Source organism: Neofelis nebulosa, chromosome 11, assembly GCF_028018385.1.
Source record: "Neofelis nebulosa isolate mNeoNeb1 chromosome 11, mNeoNeb1.pri, whole genome shotgun sequence".
NCBI classification, from domain to species: Eukaryota; Metazoa; Chordata; class Mammalia; order Carnivora; family Felidae; genus Neofelis; species Neofelis nebulosa.
The window spans coordinates 44,100,283-44,124,669 of record NC_080792.1 but is presented as its reverse complement, the minus strand read 5'-3'; the positions used below and the strand labels follow the sequence as shown (position 1 = coordinate 44,124,669).

The following is a 24,387-nucleotide window of genomic DNA, read 5'->3' as shown; positions in this document are numbered from 1 at the left end:
CAGTTGGTTGAGTGTCCGACTTCGGCTCAGGTCATGATCTCGCAGTTCCTGAGTTCGAGCCCCACGTTGGGCTCGCTGCTGTCAGCCTGTCAGCGCAGAGCCCGCTCCAGATTCTCTGTCCCCCTTTGTCTGCCCCTCCCCTACTTGTGCTTTCTCCAAAATAAATAAATATTTTATAAACATAATAAGATTTTGTAAAAATACCCATATTTACTTCCTGCAGAAGATTTAGAAAATATCAATAGTTGTGCTGGGTGGCAACAGAAGAAGACGGCTGGTGGAGCTAGAGCCCACTAAAAGCCCCTTAGTCCCCCCTCTTAGAGATCAACAGAGGCATGGGGATGACAGGGAAACAGAGGCCCTGAGCCAGGGGCACACGGGGTCTGTAGTGACTATTTCTGTGCTTATCATTGTTTCCAGTTATTTGTTATTCCATGGATTTATCTTTTATCTCCCAAAAGAAATGACTCAATTTTTGAGAGCCTGGTCTTTGTCTTATATTCTTTTTTTACTCTTTGTAAACAGCTACTGTAGTCCCTGGCACTCAATAGTATACAACATACCCTCTGTTCACATCTCTCCTCATTTTATTAAGAGAATTTAAATTGGTAATTGATAGAGAGGTTGAAGGAGATGATAGGGTCCAAAAATAATACCCTGATCTTGAACAAGCACACTGAAAATAATGATTGTGCTGTGAAAAGAGAGAGGCATGGGACGAAGAGCTTATTGGGGAATATTGAATTTGCAGTGAGCTTGGGGTCAGCGCTGCTGCCAGCAGATAGAGAGCTCTCAGCAAGTTGAAAAAGGTGCCTTCTCTAGGTTGGGGTCCATTAATTACATCTTCAGGTGAAGAAAAAAACACCCTTTCTTCAGGTATATGCAGCCCATGTCAAGGCCCAAATTTAGTGAGAAGAGTCATCTTCTTCCCCTTCTTGATCAAGGGCCTTTGGGCAGTGCACTGACTGCACAGCTGTGTTTGCACTTCTGCGTGAACTAGGTCATTGATCGGTAACACCAATTTATTGGTAGATATTTACTTTATTCAAAACCAGAAAACTTTATTCTGGCAAAAAAATACATCAAGTTGTACAATAACTTTAGATACTATTATATATAAGGGTTTCCTGCTGAGTTCATGTTAACTTTTGCATTCAATTCCAGTAAGCTCTAGTTGACAAGTTAGGGAACTTCATAGACATGCCTGCTTCCAAATAGATATAGTATATATTTTATCACCTGCCACAAACGTCTCCTCCCCTTTCTCTTGCTATGCCTAAAATTCACAATATCAGACCAAATCAGTTTGTATTTGACAAAGGCCGGGGTATTACCTACAGAAGGCCATGATTAAACAACACATATTTTATCAGGAAAAGAGAGAAGATACCATGAATTAGTTTATTTATCTGTGAAAGGATTGTCCTTTAGGGAGTTTGATCCTGAGCAATGGAGAAAAAGCATTTATTCACTTATCTGTTCATTTAGCCAGCACACTATATTCTATATTTTAGGCACTGTCATTGGTATTTCTGTCTCTCTCTGTCTCTCTCTCTGTCTCTCTCTGTCTCTCTCTCTCTCTCTCTCAGACACACACACACACACACACACACACACACACACACACACAAGCAAAACCTTCTCTCCCCTCTCAAGGCACTGGGTCTGGTGAAAGAGAAAAACAGATGCACACAGATAGAATACAGTGTGTGTATGTCCTTCACAGAGGACATACTGTATGCACCAAATATTGCAACATTGGGTAGATGCAAGAATGGTCAGTTCTGCTAGATGAGGAAGGCATCACTAAGAAAGCATTATCTGGGTTTGCCAAGGACTGAGTGTTTGTGTGCCCTCTAAATTCATACATTGAAGCTCTGACCCCCAAGGTGATGGTATTTGGAGATGCGGTCTTTGGAGGTAATTAAGGTTAGATTACCTCATGAAGGTAGGGCCTTCCTGATGGAGTTAGATATCTCTTTCTCCCTCTCTTTCTCTCTCGGTGTCTCTCCCCGCCCCCGCCCCCCTATGTCTCTCTCTCCCTCCCCCTCTCTCTCGGTGGCTCTCTTTGTCTGTCTGTCTGTCTGTCTGTCTCTCTCTCCACATGCATGCACAGAGGCAAGACCATGTGAATGGGTCTCAAGGAGGGGACCATCAACAAGTCAGGAAGAGAGCTCCCACCAGAACCTGACTGGGCTGGCATCCTGATCTCATACTTGCAGCCTCCAGAACTGTGAGAAAGAAATGCTTGTTGTTTAAGTTGTCCAGCCTACAGCATTTTGTCAGAGCAGCTAGAGCTGACTCAGCCCAAGTTGACAACTACATGGGAGTTTTCTCATGGACCATGGGCTGGATATCTTCCATCTGACCCTCTGGAACCACTTTCCATTCTTCTCCGTCTTTCTCTCAGCTCCACAAAACCCACCTGCATGGGCTGCATCTGTAGGTCTCCCTTGTGTCCTAACTTCCTGTTGGTGAGCTCTGGAAGGAGATGTGATGGAGGGCAGAGAGTGCAGTGGTGGTATTTATTCCATAGGCTTCTGCCTGGCAAAGTTCCTTCTGGCCACCTATCTCTTAAATACAGGCCACTGCTCCTTTCAAGGTGGCTGTTCTCCAGGACTCTCTCATTCTGGCTTCCATTTACTGCTCCCTGGTTTTGTCTCTTTGGGTCTAGGGACAGTAACTTAAGCCACACCATCCTTAGCCCCAGGGAACTGCATTATCTTTGGGTTTATCTACACCCTTGCCACAAGTTTGTAAATAGTCCCTTTATTAAACCCCACTCACAGTATCTTAATTTGAGCGCACCATCTGTTGTCTGCTGGGACCCTGACTGATACAGACTGTAAATTGTATGAGGATGCATTTGTCTAACTCACCCAATAAATGTTAGCTATTTTTAATATTGCATTGTGATAATATTTTGAAATTTAAGCAACATTTTTCTTTCAAGATTGCCTATTATCACTCTACTTTTCCAAACTGGAGCAGGTAGGTTGTTGATTTCACCGTTTCTATGAAAAATTTGTTACAGCTATAAGCAGAAAAAAATCTGTGGGGTGTAAAATGAATAGACTCCAAAGGACTTAAGATTTGGGAAAAACTCCTCCAAGTCAGACTGGATGGAGTCATGGAGTCTCAGCTGGAGGATCCCTCAGAAGGGACCTTGTACTTTTCCTCCACTCCCACCACCAAGAGGTATGGGAGAGGGAGGCCAAAGCCTCTGCAGAGGACCTGGGGTTTCCACACGCAGACACGATTATACTCAGGGAGATGGCAAGACTCCAGACAAGAAATCATTGTCTGGGAGGTCGAGGCGGAAATGTCAGAGACTGTCTCCAGAGTTATAGAGTGAACAAGTTTTGAGTGGCCAAGAAGGGCATAGAAATAACAAGGAAAGTTCCTGGAAGTGCCTACCAATGACCAAAGGCTAGATGAAGGGATGCGAGCTTGGATTGATGAACATCACTGAATCCCCTTGTGCTAGACGAATGTCTCAGAACTTAGACATGGCCCCCTGGAGATGGTAAGAGGAAGGTGGATTCGTGAATTGATGGATAGTAAGTTTCCACTCCCCGGAGGAAAGGAGCTCAAAATAAAAATCTATCTTAGGTTGTAATAAAATAAGGCTTATTGCTTGCATGCCCAAGATTGTGGGCACAGAGTCACTCCTGCTACATATTATTATTGCTCCTATTAATAAAGTGAGCAGGGATGGGGAGTCCTGAGAGAGTCGAACTCCACCTGGGAACTGCCAGCATGTGGAGTAGGATGCGGGCTTAGTAGATGCGGGTAGAGCTGCAAGCAGAGGGTTGCTTTATGAATGATGACCATTTGCCAAGCGACTGATATGGGGGAGATCCTCTGCTCATCAGTACAGATTCATTATTGCACTTAATGCTCCCCCCAGATCCTCATTTTATAGGGAGAAGTTGAAGCTAAAAGCAATGGCTAAGTGCCCAAGTCCCGTGGCTGGCCAGTGGAAGAGCCAGGCTGTAAGCTCCAGAGAGCACAGTTCTGAACCTCAAGCTCTCAGCCCCTGCCCTAACCTCCCCTTTCAGGACAGAACATGCAGCCATGCCCCAGCCTTGGGATTTTATGAAGTAGATAATGCAAAGGAAAAGACCTACAGAGTTGGTGCTATGATGAGATTGGTACTTTAAAAAGAACATTCTGTTAATAGTGTGGAGAAAAATAGCCGAGGTGCAGACCTGGAGGCAGGAAGACCAATTTCCAGGCTTTGCAGTGGGCCAAGTGAGCAGTGCCAGGTCACGAAAGGTCAGGAATGAAGGGAATGACAGAAGGAACAGAAGGTATGTGGCCGGCCAATGTGACTGTTGAGATGACTTCCTGTTATGGACGAAGAAGATGAAAGCCATTGCCAGCTTCCTGGCATGTGTAATTGCAGGGGCGACAGCTTTGCACTTGTTTGCCAATAATAAGTACCAAGAAAAATATGTAACTGTAGTATGATATGATAAAGGAGGCTGGAATTGCCCCTTGAGACTTCAAGGAAGAGGTGACCTTTGAGGTGGGATGTGGAGTAAGGTTAGAATTGGCCCTTCCATGGGTGAGAAAGGGGCAAGGAAGAAGACAAGAGAAATAGTGGGGGAAGAGAGACAGATTCGTCAGATTTATTTCCTCGTGTGTCTAGTGTAGTTTTTATTCAAACAGACTTTGCACCACAGGTACATATTTATCTATAATTTATTGGTACTTGATTGATTGATTGAAAAGCACCTGTTAGCATTTAATGAACCTTCCTTCACAAGGCTTCAAGCTACCAGGATGCATCTGGCCCCCACTGCCCCTTAATCTTCTCCTCTGTTCTATGGAAGAATCTGGCCTTCACGATGACAGGCTGCCTGGGGAGCTTTCCCTTCCCCAAAACTTTGCAGTAGCCCGATCGGACCACATCAGTGATGGGAGCAGCTCCAGTCTTGTTTTTGACAGCATGTACCCGTGTCTGGTCACCGACTAAAGTCCACGCTGTATCAAGGTTATCCGTTGGGCAGAGCTCTGGTTCCTCTTTACCTGGTAATGCCTCCTACCAACTTTTCCAAAGTGATGTAGGTGATATTTGTCGAAGTTGATCCTACGGTGGTGGCTGCCACTCGCATTACCCTGGTCTCCTGGCTGCTTCTGGTGATTGCCCATGCGGCCGTGGCTTGGCTTGCGTGGCCCGGCAGTTTCCGAGTCTTCCTCAGTCGATGACTGTATGGGAAAAGGTGCTTGGTGATTAAGGCAAAAGGGAGGTGAGGCAGGAGGTGACCTTGCCCCTCTGTGCCAGGTCTGGAGGCCTGGGTGGGGAGTCAAGGATCTGCTTTGTGGCACATTCAGAAGAGGTGATGTTACAGACTGGCCTGGGGCCATGGGGCCTCATCAAGGCGGCTTCTGAGCGTACAGGCCCAAGTGTCTCAGAGATCCGAACTAGGGGGTGCAGCCCCAGCCTCCAGAGTCCATGCTGGCCACCCTACCCTGAGGCCCTCCACACAGAGCCTAGAAGACCTGGCTAAGGTCGGGGGTAGGGAGTTGGGGCACAAGGTGAGTACAGCTTGTGGCCTGCACCAGCAATGAAGCCGAGGCATGAAAAACTATTGGTACTTTTATTTTTTTTTTTTTAAATTTTTTTTTTTCAACGTTTTTTATTTATTTTTGGGACAGAGAGAGACAGAGCATGAACGGGGGAGGGGCAGAGAGAGAGGGAGACACAGAATTGGAAACAGGCTCCAGGCTCCGAGCCATCAGCCCAGAGCCTGACGCGGGGCTCGAACTCACGGACCGCGAGATCGTGACCTGGCTGAAGTCGGACGCTTAACCGACTGCGCCACCCAGGCGCCCCGATACTTTTAAAATGTAGGTTACGATAAGGTTTGTCAAAAGGAACACTGCAAAGGTGGAAAAGGTCATGTGTGGCTTAGCTGATCCATGTGAGGGTGGTTAGTTTTCCATTTGTTCCAGCATTGTGACTACCAAGTTCCAGTGCAGACCTAAATCTGTAGTGAAACAGGGTGTCTTCTTACAGGGAGATTAGAGATAAGTAGCAATTATGATAGGTACCTTTGAGACTCTTGGATCTAGAGAGATCCAGGGAGGTATTGCAGAATAAATGAGAATTCAGGCCTGGGAATTCTGTTTGTTCCTATTATACCAGTAACATAACAGGTCTCACGTTGACCACCTATTATGTGTCAACGACTGTGTTATTGACTTTATGTACATTAGTTTTGACCCTTTCAACATTCTTGAAAACGAGGTAGTATTCTCATTTTGCAGAAGAGAAAATTGAAGCTCAGAGAGATTTTTCCTTGTTAGTAGACAATGTAGTTGGAATTCAACTCCAGTTCTCCCAAATCAAAATTCTGGCCTTTTTCTTCTATATTGCATTGTCTCTACATCAGTAAGCTACTGCATACATTCTCTGTGCTGAAATAGGGATAGATAAAGTCACAAAAAATGTGAATCTGAAATTATTTTATGATTCTGCAATATTTTTGGTCTGGGAAAAGAGAAACCTTCTGTGAAAGCATGAAGCACATGCACTGTTTTTATATTTCCCTTTCCCAAGGCAGGAGACTATACATCTGGTAATAGAGGGAGAAAAAATCCAAAACGTGGAAGGAATGGGAGCATAGAGGCAATGCAGCCCATGTGCCTCGATCTGCTCTGAACTGTTCCAGCTAATGGATTTAGCTCCAAACTTTGATTTTTAACTTTATGCTGTTATGTGAAAGAAGCTGCGTTTCTTTTTATTTATTTAGGTTTCCAAAAGTAGAATATTTGGTTATTTTAGGAATTGACAGAAATTCCATAGCATCTATCATGAACATTCTCCTAGGAGCAGAGACCAAAAATACATGCTTTCAGCAGATTTTGAGCCTTCATTTTGCCTTAGCCTACAAATTCTATAATCCAACAGAACAGTTCTGAATTCTAGGCTCTATTTTTGAGTTTTGACTCTCATCTGGAAATCATTTGTTCTAAACTATATAAAGGAACCAATTTCAAACATAATTTAGGTTCAGTATATAATTTTGAATCTAGCTTGCAAAAGCTAGTTAAGGTTTCAACAATAGACTATTGAATTGTACTCTTGTTTTAAAAAAAAATAGGTATGGGTTGAATGCTTTATATTTATCATAAAAAGACTACTGTAAATGTCATTGTATGGCAATGACAAAAGGGGGCTAATTATATTTTGGATGGCTTTTTCTCACAATCCTTGTGACATTACTGTGTGATGGGGACTGTTTGAGGCATAGTATTGGATTGCAACATTTTGTTTCTTGGATCACACCAAGGGGCATGGGGAGTGGATGGGAGCAGCTATCAGGAGACAAAGGGTGTAGGAAAACAAGCTCAGATAGGTCCTAACTGGAAAGCTGAAGGAGTAAGAAGACTTACTTCTCAATTCTTTCTCTTCACGTTTAAAAAAAGTATACATGTCGAAAGTTTTTATACATACATGCATATGCACATACACACATGTATATGGACATATATCATGTGATATTGTTTCATTGGGTCACTGTGCCTAAAATGTTAAGGCTTTTTAAAAAAATGAACTACAAATGAACAGAAAGCCCCATTGCACCCACCAAATTTATGTCACAAAATTTCCACAGCATTCCTATTGAACATTTAATTTTTGACAATCAGTTTTTAAAAATTACATGGAATTCTTGTCTTTAGGTAAATAGCAACAATAAAAAGGGGAGCAGGCATATTAACATATCTCTGTGATGTGTGCCTGATAAGGAAACTCCTTCCCAGCAGAGTCTGTAAGTCAAAGAGGTGAGAAGCAAAGAGCAAGAGACCTTCAGAATACAAGGCTGGGAAGCAAGGGGCTAGCAAAGCCAGGAGGAAATTACTAATGTGTCCTCACAAAACTACTGGGATTGTGTAATTAAGTTGACAAATTCCTGATACTCAGGAGCAAGTCCTCCTCCATATTTAAAAATTCAAATTAAAACACTTGAGCATGTAGTATGTTTAAGCTCAACAGGGAAAGTTTTGCAAAGCTGGTTGGTAATCTTGCTGCTTTGGAAAATAATGAAGTTGAAAAAATTTTCTCTCTGTGCTACTTCAACCCGTTTGGTATTATCTTTTCAAAATACCCATGCAAATTTGTGTAATCTGTCTGCTATTAAGAGTACATTAGTTTTTCGTACGTTACACGAGAAATGAAGCACATGCCCCCGAGTAAACATCAATAAAAACTGTTCGATTTCTTATGAAGCAAAGATAAATGATCTTAAATTGTGTAAAATATGTCTGTGCAACATAATCTGATATGAGAGAAATCAATAGAAAGGGATTTTGAAGATCAGGGTGCAGTTTTGGTGTTAAAAATTGGCAATAGCCACTATTTCCTGATAATGGACCCAATTTATCTTTCCTGAAATGACAACTAGATACTATTACAGGGCAAAGGGACTTCAGCAAATCTTTAAAATTTGTTGCTTGTGACAAAGTACTTTTTCTATGCAGGAAAAAAAAAGAATATTGCTCAGGTGGAATTAATGTCAGAGGCTGTGGGATACATATTAATCATTAATCTAGTGGAATTAGAGTATGGTCATAATAGTGGATTGATTTGAATTAGAGGCTTTAACAAGTCAATATCTGGGACTGAATGACAACAAGTACATACTTGGCTTTGAGTGTTGATGGCAAATTAAAAAAAAGGGATGAAAGAAGAGAAGTGGAGGCAGAGGGAGGGTCAGATGCAGATTTGGAGAGTGGAGGGTGGGAGCATAGAGTCTATAGAGTAGAACCATGGGACTCCGGGTGGACTGAAAATGATGGCCAGAAGGGGAAAAAAGAAAAAAAAGAAAAAAAAGAAAAAAAAAGGAGCAATGTAGGGATTTCTCTTTGGTTTCCCTTTCTTCTATTTTTCCATTTCATGAATCAGTTAATATTCTTTTCACTAACTGTTGTGGTGGCCTGAGTGGCTGGTAGGATTTGCCCGCCTGAAACTATTGATGCATAATACATTATATGGAATAATATTCTTACTGTCCTCTGAGGCTTGAGTTTCATTATCACTGGAGTATTTTGATAACATTAAGCTACTTGATAGACTCTACACCCACTGCACATGGTTGCATATATCTGTTTGTATATTTACATAGATAGCTAAGCTTTGAACTCCTAATAAAAGCATTGTCCTATAAATCAAGCTATATTTATTTCTGCTCAAAAGTTATATCTAGCTATATTTATCCTCCATACATTAGCCAAACTAAATATATGCAATTATAAACCATAAATGAAGATTTTGAGTTATAAGAGCCAAATCACAAATATCTATCTTCCTTTGCTCTATTCATATAAGTAATGGTATGTATTTTTCAAAAAATAATACTAGCAGTGAACTTTTTCTGCTGAATGTATGACATTTCCATACTAATGGTAGGTCCAAATCCTGTCTGTGAGAAGTTGGTTACTTACAATACTGTAGTTGATTAGAAAATATCAAAATGTTAGAAAAGAGACTGTTAAAATGATTGAAATTATCAATGTAAGAATGATGTGAGAAGAAATCAGATTGTCATAAATCGGAATAATGTAAAGTTACCAATAAGAAATCAGTAAATCAAAATAAATTAAAGATAAAATAATTTAAATGAGCAAAAATTGGGTCATCAAAATTGTCTTTTTGGTGTTTCGTTATGGTGAATAAAAATAAGCCTTTTCATCACATACATAATGAATTCATTAAAGGAAAGTGTTTTAAATTGTTTATGCTGATGGCTTTGTGTTCATCTACTTAAACTTTTTTGCATGTTGCTTTTAAAAACTCTGAATATTTTAATGCTGATTGGCTCGGTATGGGCTACAGTTATAGTTAAGGGATAAAGTGAAGGAAATATTTCCCAAAGAACAGAAACTCTGTCCTTGACCCATGATAAACCCATAGCTGATGTCAGGATTAAGCTATCAGAAATCAAATCCCAGTTTTGAGGATCTGGAGACTACCTTCTAGGAAGCCAGTGACCAAGCAAAATAAATGGTTTAAATTAAAAAGAGAAATTTAAAAATTATCAGTTATGGATGAACCCTCTTATCCTTTGCTTCATCTCCCCCACCCACTTTATTGTATGTATTTTCACAGTTTTGTTGATGTTTTTTATTGATGGTTTAGGATGTTTGAGATGGGGAATTATGAAGCCAACAATTAAAATTTCTTTCTGGATTTCACAACCAAAAACATTTATGGATGCTCAATGTAACAGTTTTCTCTTCTGTATTTTCATACAAAGTGGCCAATCATCAGGCACTCTAATTATTAGGTTTACTACTGCACAGGGGTGGAACAGGCATTTATTTTGCAGTAAAATGTGCTTTTGAACAAGTATTAAAACCCCTTAGCTAGTATGATATTTGGTCCTACTGTCTTTTATTTTTTTATTTTTTTTTAAAATTTTTTTTTCAACGTTTTTTATTTATTTTTGGGACAGAGAGAGACAGAGCATGAACGGGGGGGGGCCAGAGAGAGAGGGAGACACAGAATCGGAAACAGGCTCCAGGCTCCGAGCCATCAGCCCAGAGCCTGACGCGGGGCTCGAACTCACGGACCGCGAGATCGTGACCTGGCTGAAGTCGGACGCTTAACCGACTGCGCCACCCAGGCGCCCCCCCTACTGTCTTTTAAAAGAGACACTGCCATTAACTACCCATGGGTCAACCACCAAGTTGAGGACTTTAGTAGGAATCGTTAGTAGGAATTAAAATGTAAATAAGAAAATCTTTTTTAAAATGTTTTTTTAAATTTATTTTGAGAGAGACTTAGAGGTAGGAGAGAGGGACAGAGAGAGAGGGAGACAGAATCTGAAGCACGCTCCAGGCTCCAAGCTGTCAGCACAGAGCCCCATATGGGCTTGAATTCACGAATTGTGAGATCGTGACCTGAGCCGAAGTAGGCCACTTAACCAACGGAGCAACCTAGGAGCCCCAAGAACATCTTTCTTGTATAAACTTGCATTCATAAAAATGGATTTATTTCTGAAAATGCATTCTAAAGTCACAACCTCTATAAGTATTCAGACCCCCCCATGGATACTTAATATCACCAACATCGGAGAGTACCCATAGCATACAGTCTCTGAGGTCCCTCAGAGGTTAAGTCCTGATGTGACAGAATGGTGCTTTTCAAGTATTGATGTACATCTGAATCACCAGAAAACTTGTTGAAATGTAGATTTGGATTCAGCTGGTGTGTGGTGGGGATGCGGATGCTGCACGTCTGACTTCCACGCTTTATGTAACACGGGAATAAAGGCATTAATTACAGTTTGGCTGTCCTAATGGAAAGAAGCAGATGAATAATCCAAAATCCATTCATAAGTGACTTTAGAATATTCCTTTGTGCTTATCTGGTAATGAGTTTATATTGCATTTTAAAAATTTAGAACACTTTAATTGAAACTTTCTAAGGAACAATTACAAAGATTTGGGAAACCCTAGAATGTGGCAGTAACTCCCTAATATGTTCCTCCTGATTTTTTTTTCTTTTTGAGAGAAAAGTTAATCAGTTTACATGCTGCTTCTTGATAATGTAGAGTTGCTTTATTTTTCTCTAGGAGTCTTATCTGTCTGGTTTCTTTTTAGTATACATTTAAATTTCTATCTTAGGGAAATATGTGTTGGATTCTTTGTACTTTATAAGCTTTCTTATTGAAGTAATGTTAAAGATGATAGATGGACTCCCAAGGCAACATAGAAAAATTATTTTGTCTAGGTGATATTGAACTATATAAAGCAGGTTCCAGGCTGGGAGAATAGGGAGTTTTGTAGAAGAGGAGCAGGAGGATGAAGAAGAAGAGGAAGAAAACAAAAGGTTGCTACTCTCCTGGGTACAAAGCCTAACTTCGATGAAATTTTTAAATGGCAAAGTACACCTTTGACACTGGGCCATTGTCAAATATTCAGCTGTCTTTCCATTTTAGCCCTTTCCTTATGATACCCCATGTTCCATTAATTCAAATTACCTAAGCCCTTATCAGAATGAGTGATGCCCAGGGCCCCATGTAGAGTGCATGGATTGTGCTGTGCACACCTTCAGAGGACAACATTTCCTGGAATTGAGCATGAGGCATGGAATCACCTTAAGAAACTTGCCTGAACGCAAATTCCTATGCCTATTTCAAACCTGCTGATTTAGAGTCTCTGGGGTGGGGCCCCACACTGTGCATTTCTCTCAAATTCTAGAATGTGATATTACATATGGTATAGTCTGAAGACCACCAGCCTACATTTGCCATGTCATATATGTCTGCTCTATTGCACATAATTGTTATTTTGCTGCCCCACAAATTTAACGTCGAATTTCTCTAGTATAGTTTGGTGAGTACTGGTAAAGGGATAGATGTATAATATTCTCCAAAAATTTGGATTTTAAAAGAACATTATTCACTGAAATAAAACTCTATTGGCAGAATTTTAGCCATTATGAGAGAGAGAAAGGGTTTCTAAGATAAGTATAGTTAGGAAGGAAAGAGATATGTTGGGCATAGGTACAACCACATGGACAGGATTTAAAAAAAATTTTTTTTTAACGTGTATTCATTGTTGAGAGAGAAGAGTGAGCAGGAGAGGGGTAGAGAGAGAGGGAGACACAGTATATGAAGCAGGCTGCAGGCTTCGAGCTGTCAGTACAGATCCCGATGCGGGGCTCAAACCCACAAACCCTGAGATCATGACCTGAGCTCAAGTTGGGGGGCTTAACTGACTGAGCCACCCAGGCACCCCCACATGGACAGGATTTTTATAACTGAGATTCTCCACTCAAGTAAAATCTTCAAAGATCTTATTTTCTTGTGAGAAAAGAAAATTTGATGTTTCTTTTGAGAAAAGTTCCCCTCTTCCTTATGAACCTAAAGATTCCCAAATAGTTACAAGCCCTCCCATCCACACACCATCATGTATAGTTATCTTTGTAGTGATGGGGCAGGTTCTGTAGGTGATAGAAATTTGGGGCAGAAACTGCCATTTTTGTGTGTGGATAATTTGTAAATCGTGATGGTGCATAAGCTTTGTGGTTTCATGATATTTTCTAGATTACTACAACAAGGTCAGGGAGGAAGTAGCAATTACCTTGCTCCACAAATAATCCACTTCTGAGTCTTTCCCGTGGAACCAGTCAACAAAATAGTTGATGAAATTAAGAAGATAATCTGGCTAATTACAGCCTCCCTTTCTTTTTTCTTTTCTTTCTTTCTTTCTTTCTTTCTTTCTTTCTTTCTTTCTTTCTTTCTTTCTTTCTTTCTTTCTTTCTTTCTTTCTTTCTTGTTAGAGGAAGGCTGTCTGTTGGTAGGAGTTTAGATATACTATGTAAAATATGCTCACAATTAACTGAGGGTGATTTATGGTTACAACCCTAAATGGAGAGAGAACAGGTCTGAGGTTGAGATGAAAAATCACACACCTTAAACGTCTAACTTTGATTCTTGCATCCACACAGATACTCCTTTTAGTCTGTATTTATTTCCTTTTCCCACTCTTCATCTGTGAAATGGTGAAGTAATAACTACCATGCAGCAATGTTCCTTGGGAGTAATCAGTGTTTTTCCCAAGATGAAAAATAGTTTGTATGTGGAATGAATGGTATTATTTTAATTATAACCACATGCTGTGCATAAAATATGTCATTAGGCAGAAAGTTTTGTTTCGTTTTATTTTTAAACTCAGAAGTGGAAAATGGTGAGAGACAATGAAAATGCACTACTTTACAGACACGGTGAGATTCAAAATTGAATATCTACTATAGTAAGACTCACACATTTAAAAAATAACATGAGGTTTAGGTGTTTGTTTTTATGAGATCAGATCTTGCTGGTTCTTGGGAAGGGAGGATGAGGACCACTGAGATCAGTGATGGTAAACTCTTCAGAACTCTTCTATGAATAGAAGGGACTCTGGAGGGGGAAGAAAAAACAATGTGAAGATAAAAGAGCTCAGTTCCTTCCTAATGTTCTTGTCAAGTTTATAGGGGTCCCAGTCCTCCAGCTAACTCATATTTGATGATATGTTGTGGTCTCTCTGTTAGATAAGGCTCAGAATTCTTGGAGAGAAGAGGTCAATGCCCTTCAACCTTCTAGACCTAATACACGATGTCCTTTATTTTATTTTATTTTTAAAAAAAAATTTTTTTTTTTAACGTTTATTTATTTTTGAGACAGAGAGAGACAGAGCCTGAACGGGGGAGGGTCAGAGAGAGGGAGACATAGAATCTGAAACAGGCTCCAGGCTCTGAGCTGTCAGCACAGAGTCCGACGCGGGGCTCAAACTCACATACCGCGAGATCGTGACCTGAGCCGAAGTCGGACGCTTAACCGACTGAGCCACCCAGGCACCCCACATGATGTCCTTTAAAATTGAGAGTGATCTCTTAAGGAAAAACTGTAATAAAGGCAATACCTGCTTCAAAATCTTTTTGAAATAAACTCTAGTGGCTTTGGGGATAATTGGGAGATTAGATTTAGGGGAGAAAAGTTGGCTAAAAACAAGTCAATGATTTGATTAGCCGTGGGCTGTACAATATATGTGGATATTTAAATTAAAATTAAATAAAATTAAATAAAATTTAAAATACAGTCCTCTGTATGCCAGTCATTCTGGCATATTTCAAGTGCTCAGCAGTCACCAGAGGCTAATGGCTAGTGTATCAAATGTATTGATATAGAATGTGTCCATCATTGCATAACATTCTATTGGCCAGCCCTGAACTCAGTCTTATGGGCAGAATATCCCATAACGAAAGGCCTTTCTGTACCCTAAATGGGTCACAAGTCTGACCTGGTGCCCATACTTTCTTTTCAACATCATGTTAAAACTGTACCTACAGATTCCCCACTGATCAGTTATCTTTTTATCACCTTGAAAGAAACAGAGTGAAATCCAGCAGATACTTTTGATTGGATAGAATACATAGTTGGAATTTTTACTGAGATAGGGATACCATGTTTTTCATTGGCTGGTATATTGAAATATAATCACACATGCTCCAGGAATCCTCATGATCAACAATAAGAATCTTTATTTGAAAGGGGCATCCCAAACACTAGCCTGCTTGTAGTAATAGGGGCTCCTCTAATCAATCCAGCAGTCATGCAGGCAGTGAGCAAGCAAACAGCTATTAGTTTAACAATGCTTGGGCACAATGGGGATGGAAGACTCTTTAAAGGTGTTCATATGAGTGTGAGGGCCAGTTATCTGTAGTAGAAAAAGATATGGACTTGGGATCCAAATAAACTCAAGTGTATATTCTAGGGCTTTAACTTTGGAAAGGAAAAGAGTATCTGCCCAAAGCTTCAGGCTCCTCTGTGGTGTGGCCTCCTTTTGAAGGGGACCAGGTGAAATTTGGGGATAGACATGCCAGAGGCCAGATCTTGTGGGGGAAGGTAGAAGCAGAGGGTGAGTGACAACAGATTTTGACAGATTTACTTATTTTTTTTTCCAAACACAGAAATTCTTTTTTGAAATAAAAAAGCACTAGGATACAGCACTAGGTAACAGCACTAGGATACAGGATCTGACCTGTAACCAAAGATATTTTTATCTTTTCTATTTATAGGAACACTAAAAGGCAGTCTTTCCACTGGCTACAGTTCTTTGTATTTCTCAGCCTTCTAGTTGACTGAAAAAACGACCAATCAACTAACTTTACAACTTCAGATCAAATGAGAGGAAGACAATGGCATTCAATCAAAGAATGAGGTGCCTAAATCAGATAGTTGTTTGTTTGGGGAAAAGGAGATGCCGGCATGGAATTGTCACCGTTTTGGCAAATGTAAAAGAAAAACAAACAAACAAAAATTGGAAGTTATAAACAGATTTGTTAACCAGAATAAAAGATAAATTATACATACATAACAAATATATACATATTTCATTGTAGCTTTCATCACTAGAAATTTTTGAACTCAATTAAATTTTATAAAATATTATAGGAAAGAGAGGACATAAGATAACAGAGATGAAAAAATATGTGTGCCAAGACATATAAGGTAATATAAAAGTTGTTAGGTACGGTAAATAAAAATGTTATAATTTTTTAAAAGTAGAAATAAAATTTTTACCTGTTGTAGGCAAAGAACAGGCCTGACATAGCAGAAGATCAAGAATTACAAAAAAGATTAAGAAGTTGTCTAGAATGCAGAGGAAAAGAAAAAGAGGTAAAAACAAATTAATGGAAAGATGATAAATATAAAAGACGAACAGAAAAATATTGAAAACTTGCTGTTTTTCTGAAGAATTAGAATAAATGATCTATAAGAAATATGCAAAAGGATTATGAGAGAAAACATTCCGAACTAAAGAGTAAACTTACTCTGTAAACTCAAATGGCCCATGATTTGTCAAATGTTACTAAAAGGAATGGAATATAAACACATTCTGATAAAAGCTCGGATACTTAACAATGAAAAAGAAACCCACACATATCTAGGATGCAGAAATACATTAAATACAATAAGGAGAAAACATCTGGATTTCAAACTTTTTCCACAACTTCGAAGAGAAAGCAATAGAGCAGCATTTATAGCAGGACTTTCTAGCAGGTCTTTGCAATGTGGCATTGCAGAGGAAATGAAGTGTTGCATGGTAAATGCTCAGGGCTGTTTGCAGCCGTGTGACTAGTGTGGAGTTCCAAGACCAGGGTGTTTGTTCAACCACCCACAGGGCTGGGTGATTCCGACCCTTGTCATCATTCCTGTAACCCATTCTTGGCACACTGGGTTGAAGGTCTTCTGTAAGGGGTTTTAACAAGGGAAAAGGTTGTGATGGTTTCCATTTACATGGGGAAAAGGAAATGGAGACTAAACCGCTGGCCTTCATTCCATTCTGAAAGGAAACCATTATCAAAAACTTAAAAGTGGTACTCATTACTTCAGTGGAATAAGTGTTTTAACAATGAATTTGAAAGTGGTGCTAAGAAAAGTAATGGAAAAACGCAAAAGTGTTATAAATAATTATAATAATAAGTAGCTTGAAATGATAAGCAAAGTTTCAATAGAGATTACAACAAAAAATGAAAATATGGAAGAGTAGAAGTGGAATAAAATATTGGGTAGTTTTCTCATTCTACATAGTAGCAGTCAGGATATGTTCTTAAATGATAGATATTCATAAGTAGAGACACCAGGTTTCAATATCTTAATTTTTTTTTTACTGTTTATTTATTTTTGAGAGAGAGACAGAGCATGAGTTGGGGAGGAGCAGAGAGAGAGGGAGACAGAATCCAAAGCAGGCCCCAGGCTCGGAGCTGTCAGGACAGAGCCCAACGCGGGGCTCGAACTCACTAACTGTGAGATCATGACCTAAGTCGAAGTTGGACGCTCAACCGACTGAGCCCCCCAGGTGCCCCAGGTTTCAATATTTTAAAAAATACAAATTTAACAGTTATAAAACGAAAACAGTATACTTATTTTCAAATCGCAAGGGCAAAATTAAATAAAGTAAAATGTAAGGGAAGTACAATAAATAAAAAGCATAAAACTAGATTAAAGAAGACCAGACATATTAATCATGAAAATAAATTTTCTAATAATAGGCAACTCTCAGACTGTATGTAAATATCAAAACACAGATGGCATGCCAGGCAATTTTGCTATTAAAAAGCTCAAAATCTATTTAGAAGAAAGATAAAGCTTTAAACATATCATATGAATTAAATTCAGAGATATATATACATTTGAAAATAACAAAAACTTAAAAAAGAAATTAACATATGAATTAAAATGCTAGGAAAATAATAGAATAAAGCTGAAGAAAATAGAATGAAGAAATTAATAAAAATAAAGGCAGGAAATCATGAATTAGTCCTGAACCATACAATGAAAATGGATTCTTTAAAAAAGACCAATAAAATAGATGCAACTTTGGCAAGTCTGATCTAACTAAATATTTATTTATTTAAAATTAGAAATTAAGAGACGATTTATTAATATTGAAGTGATCAAAACATTGAATAAAAATAATGGGAAAATTGTGTGGCAACAAATGGAAAAATCTAGTAAAAATGGATCTTTTTGTAGGAACTATACACAAGAATTGAAAATATAATGTGTAAATAGTAAAAATACTAGGGGAAGATAATGCAATCATAAAAAAAAAAAATAACAGGACATAGATGTTCTTCATTTAAAAAAAGAAAAAAACACACATCCCCATCGGTCGGTTGGTTGAGTGTCCAACTCTTTGTTTTCAGCTCAGGTCATGATCCCAGGGTCGTGAGATTGAGGCTTGCTTCTGGTTTCGCGTTGAGGATGGAGCCTACTTAAGATTCCCTCTCCCTCACTTGAGCATGTGCTCTCTCTAAAATTAAAAAAAAAAAATACAAATAAATCAAAAGGAAAAACATAAAGAATTAAACATAAATAATTAAATAGAAAAATGGACAATGGATATGAACAGGCAATTTATTGTTGAAGATATACTGATACACATGAAAGTTATTACAGTTGGTAATGCAAATTAAAATAACAAAGATACTTTTCTTCCGTAAGATTGACAAAATTTGAAGTAAATGAGGACTGTATTTGGCCAGTATGTAAGCAAAAACTTTGTAGGATATAAATTGATAAAACCTTTGAAAATGGAAAGCAATTTTACATGAACCTATTATTGGATTATTTATGTATGTATGTGCATGTATTTTTATATATGCATGGACACACATGTATAATGTGTGTTTGGCTGTATATGCATATAACTATATATGTGTATATATAGGTCTCACATATAACATAGGCATACATGTACTTATGTATATATATTTTACATATACATGAACTTTTGGAAAGTTAAATTTCCTGCTCTGAGTCTGGTTTGCTCTGAGGAAAGGAGTAGGGTCTGGAGTGATGGTAAATGAAGCTTTCATGTTATCTAGGTTTTTCTGATTTGGTTTGTTGTGTTTTTAACAAGGATGGATATAATTTATTACTTGATTAAATAGATACGTAAGTTCTTGCAAAAGAATGAGTGGAGGTGATTTGTAGTCAAAGGTCACAGAGACATCATTTCAGCGTTATCCTGATGGATATTTTAGTTATGAAACAGGTTAACTATTCTATATTGATTAAAATAAATTGGTTAGCATAATAACAGAAATATTAAGTTTGTCGCATGAGGACTTAAAAGAGCCTGAGGGCTGTGGAGCATTTCCCCAAGTCATTAAAACTTTTTGTACATTGAATTTAAAATTACTACTTAAATGTTAGGTAACATTTCCTCATCATTCAATTTTAAGTTTCTTACAATTTGCTTTTTAAAATACTCCAGCCATGGTTGTTTTTGTGTGTCCATTTTTTATACCATCTACTTATTTTTTAGCTTGGAGGACTGTAGCCTATAGCATTTTTATACCTCTTGGTACCTATTGCCAAATAGGTTTCTAGCAAGATTGTGACAATTTTCCATTTTGTCAGCAGTATAAAACACTATGCATTTCATCCCCAATTATGAGGAAAACAGAAACAGCAACAACCAAATTTTTAACTTACTACATCTTGTATATTTCTAAATTTTTAAAGATTTTGAAATTGTTTGAACCCTAAAAATAAGAGCCTTTCTCACATAATCTTTATGCATTAGCTCACCTAATAAATTTAACATTATTTCTTTGGGGTACTGTACATTCTCTTTTTGCCCTTCTGCATTTGTTCTCAATGTTTTATCCTGCTCTGTGTGGTGGGAAACACTCCCTAGAAAGGGCATAGTTGAACTCATTTTCTCTCCGGCTCTCCTTTGTGGAGGAGAGGACATTTGAAGGGCAGGAGAGTGAAGCTGGGGTATTTCCTCCCCTGGTTCTTCCTGCTGGGCTGCCGGCTGTTTCTCTACTTACGACTGTAGCTCTTACAGGGTGGCTGTGTCATATGGTTATGCATCTCCTTAGATTCCAGCATTACGTCATGTCCTCTCTGGGCCCTTAGTAGCCTAATGGTGACAACTGTTCCCTCTCTTCCTAGTCCGGGGGTGCATCACCCATTCTTGGTTTCATCTTTCATTTTGCCCACACTTTTGTAAATCCGTCTCTTCACTAGATCCTATATCCTCCATGTGATTGTCACCAACCCAATATGCAGTTAGATTTATTTGCTTAAATGTATTTGTAGCTTTTAAGATTGCCTTTTTCTCTGTTATCTAATTTATATTGTTGTTAAATACATGAAACGTGTGCTTCCCAAATTAATACTATCTGTGAAGTCATTTTCAGTGGTGTCTACCTTGCCTCTGTATCTTCTCCACTGGGTTCCCTGCTTTTCTCTGTAGATTATTTATTTTTATTACGCTTTTTGTTTGTTTCTTCTTCTAGTGATTTTTCCCCCAGTTTTTTGATCACCATTTATTAAAAGTCTGCCTTTTGGGGGCACCTGGGTGGCTCAGTCAATTAAGTGTCTGACTCTTGGTTTTAGCTCAGGTTATGATCTCACAGTTCATGGGTTCGAGTCCCACATTGACCCCTCCCCCTCTCGGCCCCTTCCCCGCTCTCTCAAAATAAATAAATAAACTTAAAAAAACAAATAAATAAAAGTCAACCTTTCTGTATATTTCTGTATGTACTTGGGTCTGTTTGGGATGTTCTATTCTTTTTCCACTGGTTCGTGTGCTTTTACATTTTTAAATTATAAAAACATAGTAATATGGCTTAATATATGGTAGGGCAAGCTCCCTTATATTATGATATTTTTTCAATTATTTTCTAGATATTCTTGCTTATTTTTTTTTCCATATTAATTTTAAATTCAAATTGTTTCTGGAAAAACACCTAATTGGTGTTTGTAATAGTTTAGAGGTATGGCCACCAATTATTTGATAGTCCTCCCCTCAAAAGCTAGAACTTAATTCTTTCCTTGAGTATAGTCTGGGCTTAATGATTCAATTCCAGTGAAGAAAATATGGCAAAAAGTGATGGGATATCCCAGCAGATTCTGCTGCTGGCTGGGCTACACGTTCAGACAGGCCAGGGCTTTGCAGTTGGGCCGGGCAGTAGGCAGTACTATATATATATGATCAGGTGGGGCGGCAGACTGTGTCCTGAAGTTAAATGGGGTCACAAGCTGGGCTCTGTGATGAGCTGCTCGCTAGCTGTGTTCCACTTTTGGGTGAAGTTGCTCTCTGGGTTCCTTGATGGGGTCCAAACGCTCACTATGCTCCACAATTGGGCAGGGTCATTGGCTGGGCTCCCTGCCTGGGTGAATCTGTAGGCTGTGCTTGGCAATCAGGCAAGGCCATAAGGCTGGGCTCTCAGCCTGCCCTGGGGTCACTATTTGGGCTCCCTGATGCAATGGGGCTGTAAGGTATGCTCAGCAGTTGAGCAGATTTGCTGGCTTTGCTCCTGGCCTGAGTGGGGCTATGGGGTGGCCTCTGTGGCTGCCCAGGTTCTCCAGCCAGACTTCCTGATTGGGCAGCACTCGTGGCCACACCCAACAGTTTTCTTGAAAATTCTTTTGACTCTCTGTTTAAGGGTGGCTGAGTGGCTCTGTCGGTTGGGGGTCCAACTTCAGCTCAGGTGATGACCTCATGGTTTGTGAGTTGAACCTCCATGTTGGGCTCTGTGCTGACAGCTCAAAGCCTGGAGCCTGCTTCAGATTCTGTGGCTCCCTCTCTCTCTGCCCCTTCCCTACTCTCTCTTTATGTCTCTCTCTCTCAGAAATAAATGAACATTAAAAAAAATTCTGCCTAAATTTTTATAAATTTTCTTTTTATACTGCACTGGCTTCTGTATACTCACTCTCATATTCCTTCTATTTCAGTTTTTATTCATGAATTTTTTTTCTATTTTTTCTTGAGATTTGGTATCCTATTCTCTTGATATATAGTCATACAATTTCTAGGCTTTCTATTAAGACTTGTGCTATTTTCAAAGCTGTGGTTGTGTTCTTAATTTTCTTGATATTTTTCAGCTCATTTTCATTTCTTTTATTGACAGATTTTCCTAGTGTGTATACCCTGTGGTTATTGAAATATCAGTAGGTTAATTTTCATCATTTTTCTTGTCAATAACTTTTTTTTTCAGAGAGAGAGAGAGAAAGAAAGAGCACATGTGCACATGCACAAGCTGGGGAGGGGCTGAGAGAGAGAGAGAGAGAGAGAGAGAGAGAGAGAATCCCAAGCCGGCTCCACACTCAGCATGGACCCTGGTGCAGCACTCAATCCCACAACCCTAGGATCATGACCTGAGCCAAAATCAAGGGCCACCCAGGCACTTCTTGTCAATAACTTTATATGGTTTAGATCATATTGCTTTTCTCACCACTTCCCATATTCCAGTGTTGTAGATTTTCTTAGGCCATCAGGACTATGTTCCTATGGAGAGCTCCTTGGATTGAGAAGGTCCATTCTGTTATGTGAAATACTCAGGCTATGGCCTTTGTGTAGATGCTTTTGTGTCTTTTATAGGTAAGTCTAGATTAGAAGTATTTTCTTTCTTTAAATGCATGCTTCAGCCCTCAACTGCATAGGCTTGCATTCCAAGGTAGTGATATCAGACTTATTCTCATTATTTTGCCTGTATACCACTTTCCAGGACTTAATTCCTTTGGGTGCCTCCAAAAGCACCCAAAGAGAAGTATCTGAAACTTCTCTCTCTTTATATAACCAGTTTTCCTATTCTACTCACTCACCTAAGCATCTATTTCCAATAGCGCTCCTTAAGAGTAAAACTCTGTACTAAAAATGAATATTTGCTCTGTACTTCTCAAGCACATACACTGACAAAGCTCTCTTCAATCTTCTCACGTTCATAAGCCATATTTGCTTTCTCTGAAACTTGTGTCCTGTAAGGACATTCAGGTTTTTCCCAAATCCTTAGTCTTGGCTTCCATAGGATTATCTTATTTTGGTTGTGATTATTTTGGATTAAATTGTGGTTTTCACGGGTTGATAAATGGGTATCACTCTTCCACTCCTCAGTGATCTGAGCATATAGTTGTTCCTCTGTGTAGGGCACACAGCTGTTGATGGTTTAGACACACTAATGCCTGTTCTGAAGCTCATGGGGATACCTTATCCCTAGTTTTGTTGAGGATACTGTCTGTAGTTTTGTTTTGTTTTGTCTCATTTAATGTTCCTGATTTATTATTTAGGAGGATTTGGGGAGTTTTCAAAAAAGTTTTACTATTGTCACATTGCCAGTTATTGGTTTATTTAATATTAAATAATATTTATTAAAATATTAAAAAATATCTGTATTTTTATCTCAGTTTGTTTGCAAATGTGAAAATAAAGCTATATTGATATTTTACTTTCAGCTCATATATTAGCATTTTGGGAATATAATACTGATTGTTGATTTCTACCCTCCCACTACTTAGCAGGCATTGAGAAGGCAATGATCATATCTCCTACATCTCTGCGTTCTTGTCACTGGCACCTACAAATAAATGCTTATTGAAAATTAATAAATTAATAAAAAACTTGATTAGTGAATTACTATTTTTCCTTTTTAATGTTTATTTTATTTTATTTTTTTTATTTTTATTTTTTTTTTATTTTTATTTTTGGGACAGAGAGAGGCAGAGCATGAACGGGAGAGGGGCAGAGAGAGAGGGAGACACAGAATCGGAAACAGGCTCCAGGCTCCGAGCCATCAGCCCAGAGCCTGACACGGGGCTCGAACTCACGGACCGCGAGATCGTGACCTGGCTGAAGTCGGACACTCAACCGACTGCGCCACCCAGGCGCCCTTTAATGTTTATTTTTGAGAGAGAGAGAGAGAGTGTGTGTGAGTGGGGAAGGAGTGGAGAGAGAGGGAGACACAGAATCTGAAGCAGGCTTCAGGCTCTGAGCTGTCAGCATAGAGTCCAACGTGGGGCTTGAACCCACAAACTGTGATATCATGACCTGAGCCGAAGTTGGACACTTAACCAACTGAGCCACCTAGGTGTTCCAATGAATTACTATTTTCATTCAATAAACTTTTTATTCTTGGTCCACGTATGGAAAATTTTAGTATACACCTTGTCATCCCTTTCTATCCCCATTTTCTGGTTTCTTTTTCTCCTTAGAATACACTACTATCATGTTATATCTTACTCATTTATTTTTTCTCTCCATCCTCCCCTTCAACAAGAGTCTAAACTTCAGGTGAGGCAGGAATTTTGTGTGTTTTGTTCACTGCTGTATCCCTAGTACCTAGAGAAGCTGGAAAAGAATAGATAGTCAATATATATTTGTTCAATGAATGTATGAAATCTTGGGATAATTTTCATCTATATGAATGAAGTTTCATGATCCTCATTTTTACAAATGTGAGGTGTTGTCTGTTGAAATCATGGAATATCTAACTTTTGAGAAACAATTAAAATTAAGGGAAAAGGGAAAACTAAAATCATATATTTGTTATAAACAGATCTAATTAACAGAAAATGGTTCATGAATTGA

General features: G+C 39.0%; 1 pseudogene; it reads right to left on the bottom strand.

Annotated features, from left to right (window-relative positions):
- Positions 1 to 4,775: 4,775 nt before the first annotated feature.
- The window catches only part of LOC131489591 (uncharacterized), a 34,803-nt pseudogene continuing 15,191 nt past the window's right edge, over positions 4,776 to 24,387 (bottom strand).